This window comes from Camelus dromedarius, chromosome 3 (genome assembly GCF_036321535.1).
Source record: "Camelus dromedarius isolate mCamDro1 chromosome 3, mCamDro1.pat, whole genome shotgun sequence".
NCBI lineage: Eukaryota > Metazoa > Chordata > Mammalia > Artiodactyla > Camelidae > Camelus > Camelus dromedarius.
The window spans coordinates 71003853-71020037 of NC_087438.1; positions in this window are offsets into that span (position 1 = coordinate 71003853).

Genomic DNA, 16185 nt, shown 5'->3' on the forward strand with positions numbered 1-16185 from the left:
CAAACTCTCAAATTTATCCCTTCCCCCTAGTAACCATAAAATTGTTTACTATAATCTGTGAGTCTGTTTTGTAGATGAGTTCATTAGTGTCCTCTTTTTTCTTTTTCTTTTTCTTTTTTTTAAGATTCCACATATGAGTGATATCGTATGGTATTTTTCTTTATCTTTCTGGTTACTTCACTTAGAATGAGGATTTTCAGGTCCATTCATGTTGCTGCAAATAGCATTATTTTATTCTTTTATATGGCTGAATAGTATTCCATTGTATAAATAAATATACCACAACTTCCTTATCCAGTCATCTGTTGATAGACATTTAGGTTGTTTAGAAAGGAAGAGTTTTTGACCTTCTTTGTCTGTATGTGATGATACTGTGACTCTTTATTCCTAACAATTGTACTCGAAGTGAACTGAAAAAACAAAAACAAACCAAAAACAAAGAAGCATACTACCATTAAAAACATAGACAATTTGATAAATCGTAAGATCCTAATCACGTAAGAAAGGCTTTCAGTAACACACTGAAAAATCTATTGGCCTTTTGTATATTGTGGATTATACTTCAGAAAAAAAATTTTCTTGCTGGAGTTTGAAATTCTATTCACAAAAATGTCAGTGAATTAACGTGTAAGAATTAGAGGCCTTATACAACTTTGTCGCAATATTAGGATACAATGCAAAATTATTCCCGACCAGCTTGCTTAAAAATTGATTTTAGAACATTATCTATAAAATTTTAACAACATTTGAAATTGTTTAATTTTGTAAGTTTTTGCACTTATTTTCAATGATTCTCCACCTCTGTATCAAACCTTAGTGTAAATATTACACAACATATGTGAACCTTGATATTAATTGAGTTAATCATTTTGAGAATAAATGACAAAATGAATTTAAAAATCTAAAATCAAATGAGATATCTTTAAGTTTGCATTCTGTTTCAATTATCTAACTGTTATCATTAGTATATTAAATGTCATAGGCTCAAGTGATTTGTTCTCCATTTCTATTTTGGAGTTTTCAAGACTATCAGTAATAAAATTTTCTTTTTAATTAGAAAAAGTTCTATGAAACAAGGAAAAAAATCTTCCCCTTCATAGTGAGATGAGATACAAATTTATCTTTTAAGTATGTGAAACTTGGATTCATCTCTTTGTCCTTACAGTTTCTTTGAAAGCAGCTAGATTCTTATAATGCCCTGGACCCATTAAAGATAAGGTGAGTGAAGTATTTTCTAAAATCTAATATATCTGTAACTCACCATTTAAAACACTAAAACTCAAATGTAATTTATTTCTCAAAACTTGTTCCAACCATCTTTTTTCTTTTCTTTAATTAAGTTAATTTTGATGATGCCTCTACAGACTTTGGTTCAACAGTAATAATTTGAACTGAATTTTATAACCTCTTGGCAAAGACATTAATTTTTTAATATTTGGTCCCCCAAGCAATAATTTCATAGATATAATTTCAGTGAACCACACCTTTGCTGTTACTATATTAAAGTTAATTTTATGCTGTTAGCACAAGTAAAATAGTTCACTGAGTTAAAAAGCTTGAAGATTCCTACAAAGCATAGAATATTGTTCTTACATGGCTATAGAGCTCTACATTAGCATGGAATTTTAAAGCTAAGAAAGATCTCAGAGATTATTTAGTTTATAAAGTTTTCTTTTTTGGTTGAAAAAAATTGTGGTTCAAGAATGAAAAATGATTAACGCAAACAGAGCAATTGTCTCATTACTAGTATAGTGCTCATTCTTCCATCCTATGGGTGTTTAATATTTTACTGTACTTTCCGCTGAACTTTAATTTTCAATTTCCAATTTTATCTCTCAATAGATTCTACTCGTTTGCTTCACTGCTAAGATAAACTAAGAACACTAAAACCTAAACTTATCCTCGTACACTTCCATATCTGTGTTAATGGCACTAAGACTTGAAATATTGAAATCATCTTTTACTCTCCTCTTCAATAAAATCATTTACCATGTAATACACTAGTTAGCAATATGTAATAGGAGTACTTCTAAGAATTTAACATGGATCATCTGATTTTTTCTTAAATGAAGCTATAGATAGTATTATTTTTTCTGCTTAAAAAAGGGGAAATGATCTTAGGTAATGAATTTGCTTATAGTCATATCGTTACTTATTAGTTTACCCTAGGTTTCATTCGAGAACATCTGATGTCACAGTTCTCTCCCATGACCACTAAAATAATTGCCCCACTAGAGATTTCACTAAAATTTTTTGTTTGTCTTCTTTTCTTTTCATTCTGCTATAATGATTTGATTCCACAATCATCTATTAGATGCCTATGGCAGAAGATGGCTGAAAAAGATGTTTTGAGAAAACAGATAGTTGACATAACAGCAGTTTGTTCAGGATGATGTGCAAAGAAGGAAAGTGGGTTATATATTTTTAACTTGGAAATCTCAAATTTAAAATAGTGAAATTATATAAATACGAATTTTCCTAACAGGATGCACAGTAGTTCCTCCTTATCCAAGGGGGATATCTTCCAAGACCCCCAGTGGTTGCCTGAAACCATGGATAATACTGAGCTTTATATATACTGTTTTTTCCTGTACACACATACCTATGATAAGTCAGGCACAGTAAGAGATTAACAACAATAACTAATAATAAAAGAGAACAAGTATAACAGTATACTGTAATAAAAGTTATGTGAATGTGGTCTCTCTCTCTCTCTTAACATATCTTGCTGTACATACTTACCATTCTTCTTGTGATGACATGAGATGAAGTGAGATGAATGACGCAGGCATTCTGATGTCGCGTTAGGCTACTACTAACCTGACAATACATCAGAAAGAAGATCATCTGCTTCTGGTGACCCTGGATGATGGAACGAGGACTGTTCCCATGGTTGGATGTCAGGAGCAGATGATGTAGATGGTTGTGGATCTAGGAAGTGAAGGATCTTGATTGCATCACACTACTAGGCACCTAATTTAAAATGTCTGAATTGTTCCTTTCTAGGATTTTCCATTTAATATTTTCAGGCTCCAGTTGACCTCTGGTAACTGAAACTGTAAAGCAAAACCGTGGATAAGTGTGAGGGCACTATACTTTTTTCTGGAATATCACATTTTACAGCCTCCAGGACTTGGCTAGTGTCCTTTAAGATTATTTGGGTTTTTTTTTTTTTTAATATAGAAAATAGTCATTCATTCGCCTTATTTTTTTCTGAAATAATCCTCTCAGCTAAGATAGCTCATTGACTATTTTAATCAATATTTCCACCAACCAAGTATCTGAACTTTTACATCCAGTTGAAATTCTAGATAAAGCCATAGGACATATGCTTATTCAGGGATTATTGGACAAATCTGAAAGTAGCCAAACCAGTATGTTGATTTCAAGCATCACCTAGTAATGATGTACGATGTTAGAATTGAAATTTATCCTATAAAAAGTACTAGCATTAGGCCAAAGCCAAAAAATAAATGTCCCTGATGGTTAATGTTTTGATAACATTGGTTTATAACTTATTGTAAAAGGATCTGTGTGGGAAGTTATTTGTTTAATAAAGGTCACTGTTGTTATTATAATTATAGTAATAATTATTATTAAGCAAATCCCCAAATTCCCCATTCTGATAGCTGCCCTAATTCTAGTTTTTCTCAAACTCTGCACACAGCAAGAGACTTGAGGAGACTTTAACATGGGTAAGAATCGAAAAGGAAGTCTTCCAGGGGCAATACCTACCATGGACACTGCTTTGGGCAAGGGACAAGTTTTTCATCTAAAAACACAAAGTGATTTTTCCCAAGGAAGTGTAACTCTAGGAGTTTTTATACCATTATGTATTCTATATTTTGTCTGCATTGTGAATTAAGTTGGATCCTATGAATAATCTTTATAGTTCTAAGTGAGTTACAAATCATGTTTTGAATTTGTTCCCAAGGTGGAGTTTGTCCATGTTTGGAGTATTAATAATAATAGCAGTAATTTTGTATAAAAATGTGACCTTTCTCATCAAAACTAGATAATCTACATTTAAAATAGAAATTCCTCTTTCCTGAACAAAAGTGAGTCCAATTTTTGAAATTCAGATTGTTTTTAGTCAAATCAGTTATTTAAAAAGATCAATATATATAGACTGAAGATTTATAAATGAGTGAGCATGATTTCATATTATATTTGGTAATCAGAATACTTACTTTATATGTGGGCTTTGCAAATAATAGTGTATCATTGTAGATTTAAAAAAACCTGATGTGTGCATTTGTCTACTAACTATAATTAATAATTTAATATTTACTCTATATATTTTTAAATTGCTATAATCACATACTGAATGGTAGTATTTCCCCTTTTAATTGAAAGATTTAGTAAGATCTTTCCTCCAGCCTCCCTTCATATGTTCAGTTTCAGTCACCATCATATGTGTTTAGCTGTTTTCCTTTTCTCTTTCACTGAAATTATTTTTACACATTTTTTAAATACATGTTGTCTTTTCCTGGATCGCTTCTGTTTTTACATGCAGATATCACCATTTTCAGGTGAAATGCACATAGGAAGAATGCCAGCTCATCCAGAGCTTGGATTCCTCAGTTTCAGAAATCAAAGTTCCTCTTACTTGACTTGATGGAGACTCTTTATTAGCTGTCATTCACATTAAGTCTTTTATCTTCCTACTAGACTAACTTCTTAGTGTTTGAAAATAGAGGGAAATGTGATTTTGCTTTGGTAGCATACCAATGTGTGCACACTAGTGGAGCGAGACTGTGATTGTAGATTGTGAGAATTTTTAAGATGCTTAATATGCAAATATTTCTTTTATTTTAGTAAGCAGTATTTCTCTGGAAATAGTGTTCGAACTACAAACTTAAAATTAATGAAGATGGTTTTGAAATCAATGTAAAATATAACTCTTTTAACATAGAGAAAAATTTAAAATGATGAAAAAGTAAATTTGTGGTCTTTGGATCCATATTGCTTTTTCATTCTGACATGTATTTCTGAGATTGCTGAATTAACTAAGGCTATTGATACAATATTTTTATTCAGTATTTCTGTTAGTAAAATAAACTGTGTTTTTCCACAATGTGTTAGTTTCCCTATTCTACCATAACAAAGTATCACAAACTGGTGGCTTAGAATAATGGGATTTTTTTTTTTTCTGTCATGGTCCAGGAGGCCATAAGTCTGTAAGTAAGATGTCGTCAGGGTTGGTTCCTACTGGAGGCTCTGAGTGAAAACCTGTTCCATGACTCTTCTAGGTTCTGGTGGTTACTGGCAGACCTTGACATTTGTTGGCTTACGTCACTCCAGTCTCTGTTTCCATTGTAACATGGCCTTCCTCCTTTTTGTCTACATGTGTCTGTCCTCTTGTTGTATGGATGCTAGTCCTTGAATTTAGGGTCTGCTCTAATCCAATATGACTTCATCCTAATTGACTACATTTGCCAAGGTCTTGTTTCCAAATAAGATCACATTCTGAGGTTCTGAGTAGACATAAATTTTGAGGGAACACTATTGAACCCACTCAGGCTTTCTATTGGAGAGTTTTTTCATGTGGAATTTGGTGCTTAGTTAATTAAATGTGTTATTCTGTATCCTGGGATATACCTATTAATTCACTTAATTTAGAGTATCAATGTTTCTGTTTATAAACATGGAGGATAATATTCCCATATTCATTGTATATCTTAATAAGATCATGCAATACAGAAATGTATAACTATTTTGGACTAAGGATGTTCAGTAACTTAATATTTTTAGAATAAAAACTATTATTATGGCTGCTAGTAATTTGTTGTGTGACCGTGGGCAAGTTTCCTGCCTATCTAAAGACTGCATGATTCATACATAAAGAAGTTGAACAAGAGTAATAGATCAAAAACCAGTAGCCTATGGGTTTGTTTGATCTATATACATATCTTATTTGACTAGCAGAATAATTTAAAACAATGAATTTGATTGCCTTTATGCAAGATTTTTACTTTCCAGTTCATCACAATCCTTATCCCTTCTTAAAATGTCATGTTGACTACTTTATATTTAGAACTTAGTGACCCCCCGGAAGGCATATGAGTTTCTGGTCCCACAGTTTTATAACTTATAGTCTCATGATTTCTATCTAAGTCATAGATTACTTTCAAAATGATAAAGTTTCATTCTGTAACTAGTTTATCACCTTTGAAAATGTTATAAATTCATTTGACTCCTTAAAGGACAGCTATTTAATAGGTATAAAATACTATTATGCTTCAGTCTCTTTCTTACTGCTTGAAGTACCACTGTGTATTAAGTGGACATCTGCATTTAGCTTTTCATTATTACTTCTAGATTATCTCTTTGAGAGGTTAAAACTAATTCAGCTCCTATCAGTGGATATGAGTAGTCACAATTGCCTCTGCCCAAGGACACTCGTGTAAATCAAATGTTAATTTCATCTCTGCAAGGTGCCATTAAAACAGCAATAAGCTGTCTGCCCACATTTCAGCTTTGTGAAGACAACATGCATTTAAATACTCTCTTTTATATCCTTGGCCTTCTGCTCACTAGAGAAATTTCTATTCAGGAGCATTTTTACTGCCAGTGTCTGTCCATCTTCTCTCTCTTCAGAGTAATTTCTAGTCCCGGGAAAAGTCTTAATTGGTGCTGACATACAGACCAGTAGTTGAATGTCTATATTCTAAATGCTAATCTAGTTGAATAGATGGCTTTAAAAAGGGCTTTTATATATAAAGTTAATCTAAGATGTAGAATCCTCCGTTAGGAAAGGAATGAATCCTGCATACCATAAAGATGCTTGAGGTCTAGCAGAAGAGACAAATGGTTGTAAAAATATTTATTACATTAGAGTTGTATTAAGTGCTATGATAAAAAATTGTTATTCATGAGAAGACCTTTTCCAAGTAGAGAGCTCAAAAGAAACCTTTCTTAAAAAGGACAATCATTTTTTAAAAATTTAATTTAAATAGTGCATGCCAATGCAGGGATGAAGAATCTGGGGAGTCACCATCAATATCCCAGGCCTCTCTGTTTCACTGAGCCTCTTGATTGCCTGCATCCTTGAAAGTGTTGGTACAGCTTCACAGTAGATAAGAAACTGATCACAATGCCTGTCTTCTAACTTCCTGATAGAATAAAAATCAGTTTATTTCTGGAAGAGGATATCATAATCCAGAGCCTCTATAATATTTTATACACAATGTCCAACATTCAAACAAAATTATTAGATGTAATAGGAGGCAGAAAGACATGACTGAAAAAAAAGGAGAAAATAAGAAAAAATTTTAAAACAGATCTGTAGTAAATACACAGATTCACGTTATATAGTAATGGCACTGAAATAAAGGTATTGAATATATTTCAGAAAGTATATGACAAAATTAAATGTTTTAGAAAAGAACTGGGAAAATGAAATAGTGAAATTTAGTGAGCAATACATGGGCTTTGTAACAGGAGAAACAAGAAAAGAGATGATTAGTGACTGGAACATATGTCAGTAAAAGTTATCTAGGCTAAGGCAAGGTAGAAAAAAAATATAGAAACTAGAGAAAAGAATAGAAAAGATGTAGAATTCATGGACAAAAGTACACATACACGCAAGCAACCTATGTGTGCTACACTCTTGGTAAGTGTAAAATAGAAGGAAGAAAACCAGGTTCCTTGTGATAAAGTGACTGGAAACTGAACATAAAGAGAAAATCATAGCAGCAGCCAAAGGGAAAGAACACAAATTAGCTGTAAAGATGCAATAGAAAAAAGTGACTAGATAATTTTTCCACAAAGTAATAGTAGAAGGAAGTGAGGTACCATTCAGAGTTCTGAAAGAAGATAACCATTAGCAATGAATTCTGTGTTGAGTGAAAAATTCTTTCAAAATTGAGATAAAAGAGAAACATTTTCTGACGAGCACTAATTGAGAGAATTTGTCACAACCAACTAGTACTAAAAAAGTTGCACATGAGTACACTTCAGGAAGAAGGGAGATATTCCTAGAAAGAAGCATAAAAATACAGAATCAGACAGACAGCCTTAAAAAGGGCACGTAAAAAGATTAATTAACCAAAAATATTTTCAGACTGAAAAAGTCTTAATAACATCTCGTGAAATTTAAATATATGTACAATCAAGTCCATTTAGTTCCTGAAAAAAGTGGTAGATATATGTAAAATGCTCGAAGGTTTTGCAATGTTTTAGAAATGGTGAAAGTTCTAATTTAGAATAAATGTTAGTATGTCAAGGACGTAGGTTGTAATCTCTTTGCTAACCACTGAAAGGATAATGAACTATATATTACTAAAATCTAACAGATAAGAAAGATTAAAAAATTTAACCCAAAAGAAGCCAAGATAGAAGAAAAATAGAACACAGAACAGCTAGGATAAGCAAAAAGCAAGTAGTAAACCAGTAACAGTAAAACCAGTAATTACAACAAATACAGATGTACTAACTATGACAGTAAAAAAGCAAATACTGCTAGCCCTTTAAAAAATAGTATGCTGTTTATAGTAAATGTTTAAAATTGTTGAATACTGAGACATAAGAAAATCTACATATGTAGAAAATTCACAAATATTTAGATATTAAATAATGACTCAAATGACTTGAGTTAAAGTAGAAATTATGAGAACTAAACATGTATAATATATGAATACTATATAGATACATACATATATATGTTTAACGTAGTCACATATTATTACACATCAAAATTAGTGAAATGAATTCACACCATACTTCAAGGAAATATATATTGTTAAGTGGCTTTATTGAACAGAAATCCTAAAAATCAATGATCTAAATTTATTTCTTAGTAAGTTAAAAAAGCTAATAAACCGCCTTTCTCCAAAATATAAGGGAACATTAAAAATAAGAACTAATTAAAAAATAAGTGAAAATGAATAAAACAGAAAACAAATACACAATGTAGAAAATCTACAATGCCTAAAGCTGGTTTTTTTTTAATTAATGAAACTGATAAACCCTTATAATGACAAAGAGATATCACTATAGAACTCACAGGTATCAAGAAGGAAAATAGATTATAAAAAAAATTATACCAATTAACTAGAATTTAGATGAAATAGAAAACTCTTCAATAGACACAACTTCCCGAAACAGACTTAAACAGAAATAAGAAATTTATATAGTCATATACTTATAAAAGCTATGAAATACATAATAGAAGACATCTACATAAATAAAGATGAGTTTTTCAGTGCAGTATTCCCAACATATAAGCCTAAATCCGGGTGACTCTGAATTCACAAATAATGAAGAAATAATGCTAATTTAGGGGGGAAAAAAGAAGAAACATTTAATAATTAATTTTATAAGGCCGCCATAACCTTGATCCCAAGTCTTGAAAACAGTGTATAAGAACAAAAAATTACAGGCCAATATCTTTCAGGAAAGAAATGCAAAAAGTGTTTTAAAATAAGTCATTTGAATTCAACAATATAGGAAAAGGAAAATGCCTCAAATCAAGTTAAATTTATTACTGAAACATGATACTAATTTACCATTTGAAACATTAATTTCTCTCTTCACATTTACAGAGTTAGGGTGAAGAGAGTCAGGTGATCTTTTTATATAAAGAAAATTTATATCATAGTATTCAGTACTCATTCATGATAAAACAAAGCTCCTAGAAAACTAAAAATAAAAGAAAATTTTCTGAATGTGATGGAGTACCCTCACCAATTTATAGCATTCTACTCTGTGATCTTTTCCTCCCTGGGACTGAGACCAGAATGCAATTAGACCTCAGTTGTGTTGAACATGCCCAGAGACCTTGGTAACATGACACAGAGGGATGAGATTAAAGGCTAAAAAACAGACATGGAGGCTCTCAGAGTGATCTTTCTTTTTTCTTTAAAAAAAAAAAAAATCCTAATCTGATTAAATCATTTCCTTGTTCAAAACCTTTTAGTGGATAAACGTTAAGCTCCTTAGCCTGCTGTACAAGGCCCTTCGTGATCTGGTAATTATTTACCTCTCTTGACCCTCTAATTAAATCCTCATTCCCTATGAACTAGCCATGTCTTCTAAGGAGGAAGTCGAAGCAACTGGATTGTGATCCACTTCTCCTAGGGTACAATGCCAGTGGAAAGTAAATAAGACAGACAAGTCAGTCTAATCTTCTTACCAACATGATTACTGGACCTCCAGGTAAATAATCAAATAATATTTATAAAGAGGAGGGTTTTTATCCATGAAATGTTCTTAACAGGAAGTCTTTGTTTAAACAAAGTCCTTATAGTCATTAATATGCTTATAGTCATCAATACACTTAGAATGTGTGATTTTAGGACTCATGATCCCTGGAAAAGTTCATCTAAGCTAGAGTATAAAATGAAGCTTTTTTCAAACTAACCTCTCCTCATATTGTGGGTTAATAACCTATGTAAACTCATTTAGTGACTTTGTCTACACTGGGCTAAAAAGTGCATATGCATATCTAATGCAGGGATGGGGAATTTGGGGAGCCAGCATCAATATTCCAGACCTCTGCTTGACTGAATCTCTTGATAGCTTATGTCCTTGAAAGTATTGATAAGGCTTGATAATAGCTAAGATCTCTGATTCGTTTAACAGTCGTTTTACGGATCAATCCATTATGATCGTCTGCAGCTCTTTACTCATTCATTGCTGGTGCTGTTATTAACACTTGACATATATTATTGACACAAAAGATAAGATCTTTGCTTTTTTTTTAATGGATCTTTAAGCTAGAGGTGGTGAAGATAAACAAGTAAACTAAAAAAAATGATTAAGCTAATTTCAAATAGTGTTAAATATTACAAGGCAATTAAACAGAGTACTTATGGCAGGGAATACATTGGATAGAAAGGACAGTGAATAGACATTTTGAATGGACTTTTGAGCAAGGATTTCAATAATTTATATGTAAGATCCTTAAAATGATCTAAATGAAGGCTGGAAAAGGTAAGAATTAAAGGGGAGTTGCAAAGCTCTCTGATGAATTAAATGTGGACATGAAAGAGAACTCATAGCTAACTCCTGGGTTTGGGATTGAGCAGTTGAGTAAACGGTGAGATTATTAACTGAAATGGATAAGATAAGGAGGAACAAGTTTGGGAAATGGGGTTGAAGTAGGGATTGCAAGTTATTTTACATTAAGTTTGAGATACTTAACTGTCATAGAAAAGGAGACCTTGAGTAGAAAATTGGATATGTGTGTCTGGAGCTCAGGGGAGAATTCTGATCTGAAGTTATTAACTTAACAGTCATCATTATATAGATACTATTTACAGTAACAGGGCTGGATAAAATTAATCACACAGAGTTCTGGGATGAAGACCAGAAGACCAAAGACTAAATCCTGGGTCACTCAAATATTTAAAATATGAGAAAAACCAAGAGATTGTGGCATGCTATAAGACAAACAGGAAATGATTTAAGAAGGAAGGAGACAAAACATGACAAGTTGCTGAAAATTTATTAAAGCGAGGACCGGGTATCATTGGATTTGGCACTTTGAATACTGGTGACCTTGCAGGGTGAATTTAAGAGTCCTGAGGAAAAACACCTAATTGGAATGTGTTTAAGAGAAAATAGGAAGCGAGACTGAGAAAGTGTTATATATTCCTTTCTCTGTAAAGGGCTGCAGAGAAGTGAAATAGCAACTGGGGACAGCACATATGATCCATCAGAGTAAGAATATTGTTAGTAGTTTAAAAAGGTGAACATTAGGAGGATAAAGAAGCTTCTGCTCAGACTAATTGGAGTCAGATCTGGAATACAAGTTAGAGTTTAGACTAGGAGACAGGACTGTTGGTCAGTTTTAACCAGAGAAAAATTTGGCTTAAAGAGGGACATAGATGTACCCTTTTTGGCGAGAAAAGAAGATAATATCTTTCGATCACTTTCACTTTCTAAGGAAACAAAGTCATCATTTGAGAGAAACAAGTAGATAGGGATTTGAAAGCTTAATGACAGAAGAAAAGACATTTAAAAAGTATTCTGTTTAAATGCAACATTTCCAGGGGAACTCTACTAGTATTGTCAGCTAGTGCTGAGGACCAATTTGAAATTGAGGAGCATAAAATAAAGTGAAAATAGTCCTCTTACTTGCATGTTCTTCTATATGGCGTAGGCAGGGAATCAGAGAAAAATCTGGTTAAACCAGAATTGGCTTTGCTGACAGAGTGCAGTCAGGGAAGAGAGGTGTAGGAGAATGAAGTGTATATGTAAAGGATGGTTTGAAATGAAAAGTAATCAAGATAAGAAGGAAATGAGAACATGAAGGGAGTGCTGGACAAAGAAAAAATTGTGGCATCATTAGATACTGATGTGTTCAAAGATTGAATATAATAGTGGCAGTAAAATGCTCTAAAAATATGAAGTTGTAGTCAGAAAAATAGGAAGAAGGGACAGAATTGTGATAAAGATTTTGAATATGATATTACTATTAGAGATAATAATTATCAAAAGGACACTACTGGAATTTAGGGTGAAAAATTCTCCATTGTGTGTAAATTACCAGTACATTATAGAATATCTACCTTCCCTGGCCTCTGCACCCTAAATGTCAGAAGTATCTTTCCATTACAATAACTAAATACCCTAACATATTTCCCAAGCTTGCCTGAGGTACCTCCTAGGTGAAAACTACTGGTGCATGGACACGGGTAATCCACAGATCCACCTCATGCAAACGGTGACAATCATTTGGAACTGTTTCCCTACTTAAGGATGCCACACACTCTTTTGCATCCATGTCAACTAACTATTACCTTTAAAATGTTAAGGACCAAATCTGTCTTTTCTGTTCCATGTCTAGCCCACAGAAATCACTGAAAGGTATTTTGAATAAATATATAGAGTGTTTCAGTTTGTCCTCCTTTATTTCTAAGTTTGGCTGCATATCTTCCAAATGTTTGTTCATGAATAACTGTATTTTACTTTCCTAATAAGGAATAATACTGTATAATTTCCTTTTTGAAAAGAAGCTCTTTCCTATCTTTTTAACTGAAGTTGGCTTCAAAGTATATTGGTTTTAATCCACACAGTATTTATACTTTTTTGGGTAAGGTTGATGCTTATAGATGAACTCATACTCTCAGAAGTTCTTACCAGTCCCTAATTTTTTAGTTGAGTCCTTCTTTCCTTCATTTACATTACCTCTGTGGCCCTTGTCAGTATTTGAGTTTGAGATTCTTGATATAATCTAATAATTTCAGTTTAGATGATACTTATATTTGGCCTGAGACACAGTGGGCACAAAAGAAATATTAATTGTAAATAACATTCATTTAAATTTTATTTGTTTTTCTTAAAAGTAAAGAAAACTTTGATAGAGTATACTACTACTTGAATTCTAGATGCACAGAGATAAATGGGTTTAATTTTCCCAAAAAAAAGCTTATGGTATAGTGCACAATGCTTAATGCTTGACATTTTATTTTTAACTGCAATTTCTAATTTGTATGAATATTGCTCCTAGTTAAAGATTTTAACATATTAAACATTTATTAGAGATGTATTATTAACTCCAGTTTGCTTCTAATAAGAACATATTTTTAAAATCCTTTGAATGTACTTAAAATTCCATAAACTAGAATAACTTGCATTTTCAACATATGTTGCATTTAGCTTTTCCCAACTTGATTTTACTCTATTATTTAGGCTATAACCAGGTTCTACCTTGCTGATTTCCACTCTGAGTCCAAAATATTACACATGTAAAATAACCTACAAGAAAAATAATCTAGTCTATATAACTCAATATATATTGCCATGTAATCATGTATCCTGGTGGGTTTATACAACTAAATGGGTAATATTTGCAAAACCCATCCCAACAATGTTTCACAAAATACATTAGATAAGGTGGAAGGAGGTGAAAGGTGAAAAAAGAAGACTGACAGAAGCCATTAGGTTTTAACTTGACTTCACACAATGTTTTGATTTGAACTCAATGCTTTCAAGACATTATTTTAAGTGCTTTTTACTTGGTTAAACAGTTCTGTTTCTAACCTAGCTTTGTAATACATGAAATCAAAGAGGTTCTTTTTTTTTTTAACCATAAAGTTATTCTCTAATTAATTGATGGAAAAAATGAATAATGTGATTTAAACCCATATGAACTTTTATGAAATTTCACTAATTATTGCAATAACTTTGGAGTAAAATAAAATTATCCATGCAGTAGGCAATGAATTTATACTTAATATCACCATGACTTCACAGGTGTTAAATTAGCCACAAAGGAACTCTTGGGAGCAATCCAAACTTAATAAGAATGGACAGGAATGCTATTTTCAAAGAAACATGAAGCCAAATATCTGCTATAAAACTCTGATTTAGTCCACAATAATGTGTCAGTATTTCTCTGCTATTTCTGTAGATAGGAATTATATTTTTGCCTCTATTCTTAGTCTTCTTTCTTTCTCAAAGAAAGCTGAATTTAGAACTAGGTTAGTTTTTTCTTTTTTCCTCTCTTTATAAAAACCAAACTATTTTTAGGTCTCAGGTATCTGTATCATTAAACCCATGTGACAAAGCATATTTTGAAAAGGAACATGACTGAAAAAATGGTTTTCAGACTGTGGGTATGTGGGTATTTCTTTAATTCTGGGAGAATACAACAATCCGGACTGAAAAACCTTTTGAAGTGGCTGGCTGCCAGGTTTCAGCACACAGCCCCTTAAACATGTCCCTTGATAGTCAGGGCTCACTGTCTGCCATAACACTGGGGCTCTTGGCAAAAGACTCTCCCAATTTATGGGGCTTTGGGAGCCACAGCCTTGGGCTCTGTTGGAGTAATTGTTGAGCATCTGCCATGCCAGAAAGCCCAGAGGTCCACTGGCAACAGTATGTCCCTGCCTAGGCAAGCACTGTGGAGTGCAGGAGGGCCAGAAGACTCCCACGAGGCTGTAGGCGAGGATGCCCGTTGCCAAGCTGACAGTTGTGGTTGCCAGAATCAAGCAGTTGCTGTTAAGACATGACTGCAGAGATATCTTATATAAATCTATAAGAATATTTATATTTGAAATCTCATTGTACCATCAGATAAACTGCATAATGTCAGGGTCGTCAGTAGCCACAAGATCCCTAGAGAAATCAAAGTACTCAGAATTAAGGTTGAGGATTAGCTAGTCCTCCACTGGAGCACATTTGAATTGCTGTTATGTTGTTTCAATAATACTAGCTATTATTACTGAATATGCATTCAACTACAGACACTGTGTTAAATGCTTTACACATTACATTTTGTATTCTTTACAACGACTTCCTGTGCAGGGCAATACAGTACTCAACTTAGAAGTTGTGAAGTTGACACTAAGACCAGTTAAGACATTTACGCGGGGTCGAGGTTAGTAGTAGGTAGGACAGCAGAAATTCGAATGCAGGTTTTTTCTGATACCAAAGCCGCTGTGCCATTCTGCTTTTCTGGCAACTTTACAGTTTTAATTCTAATAACTTTCAGGGCTCATTGGAGCAGAAGGGCTCTAGGCTTATAGGACTTCCTATGTCTAAAGTTCTGGGTCCAGGCTTATTAAGGGGACTTGCCCTCATATCAAAATTAGTTCTTATCAAATCTTTAATAATTTTTTGAATGTTATTAATTTCTTTCACTGAAGTTCTGCTTAACTTTAGATAAGCCTGACGATGCCTCTGCTGTATCATATGTGTCAAGATTAGACATTAGAAAAATCAGTTGCTTAAAAGAACATGGTGCAGTCAAGTATATTTGAACACTGGCTTTAACAACTGACAAGAAAAAAAAACATTTGGAATCAACATTATATTTGCATAATACTTTTTAGCCATGAAAAATATTTACTAGATAGAACATGGGTATAACTTATATAATGAATACATACAGCTGTATACTTTTCACTACTGTGAATGTCAGGTGTGTACATGCTGAGAGACATATGACTGAGATGCTCTGTTATAACAGACACACAGACAAGACTCATAAACCATGGCCCAGGGAAATGTCTTGTTTTTTCTTTTTTTTTTTTTCCAGAATACTAAGTTAAATAAAGTGGATATTTTTGAGACAGTTCATTGTATTGTGGAAGAGATTATTTATAATGATATGGTACACCATCATTCTTTCATTTGTTGGTCTAAATATTGTCTATTACAGTACATCTTAACTCATGTATTAAATTATATATAAGTGAAATGTGATAAAGAATGTGGCACAGGAAATAAATTAAA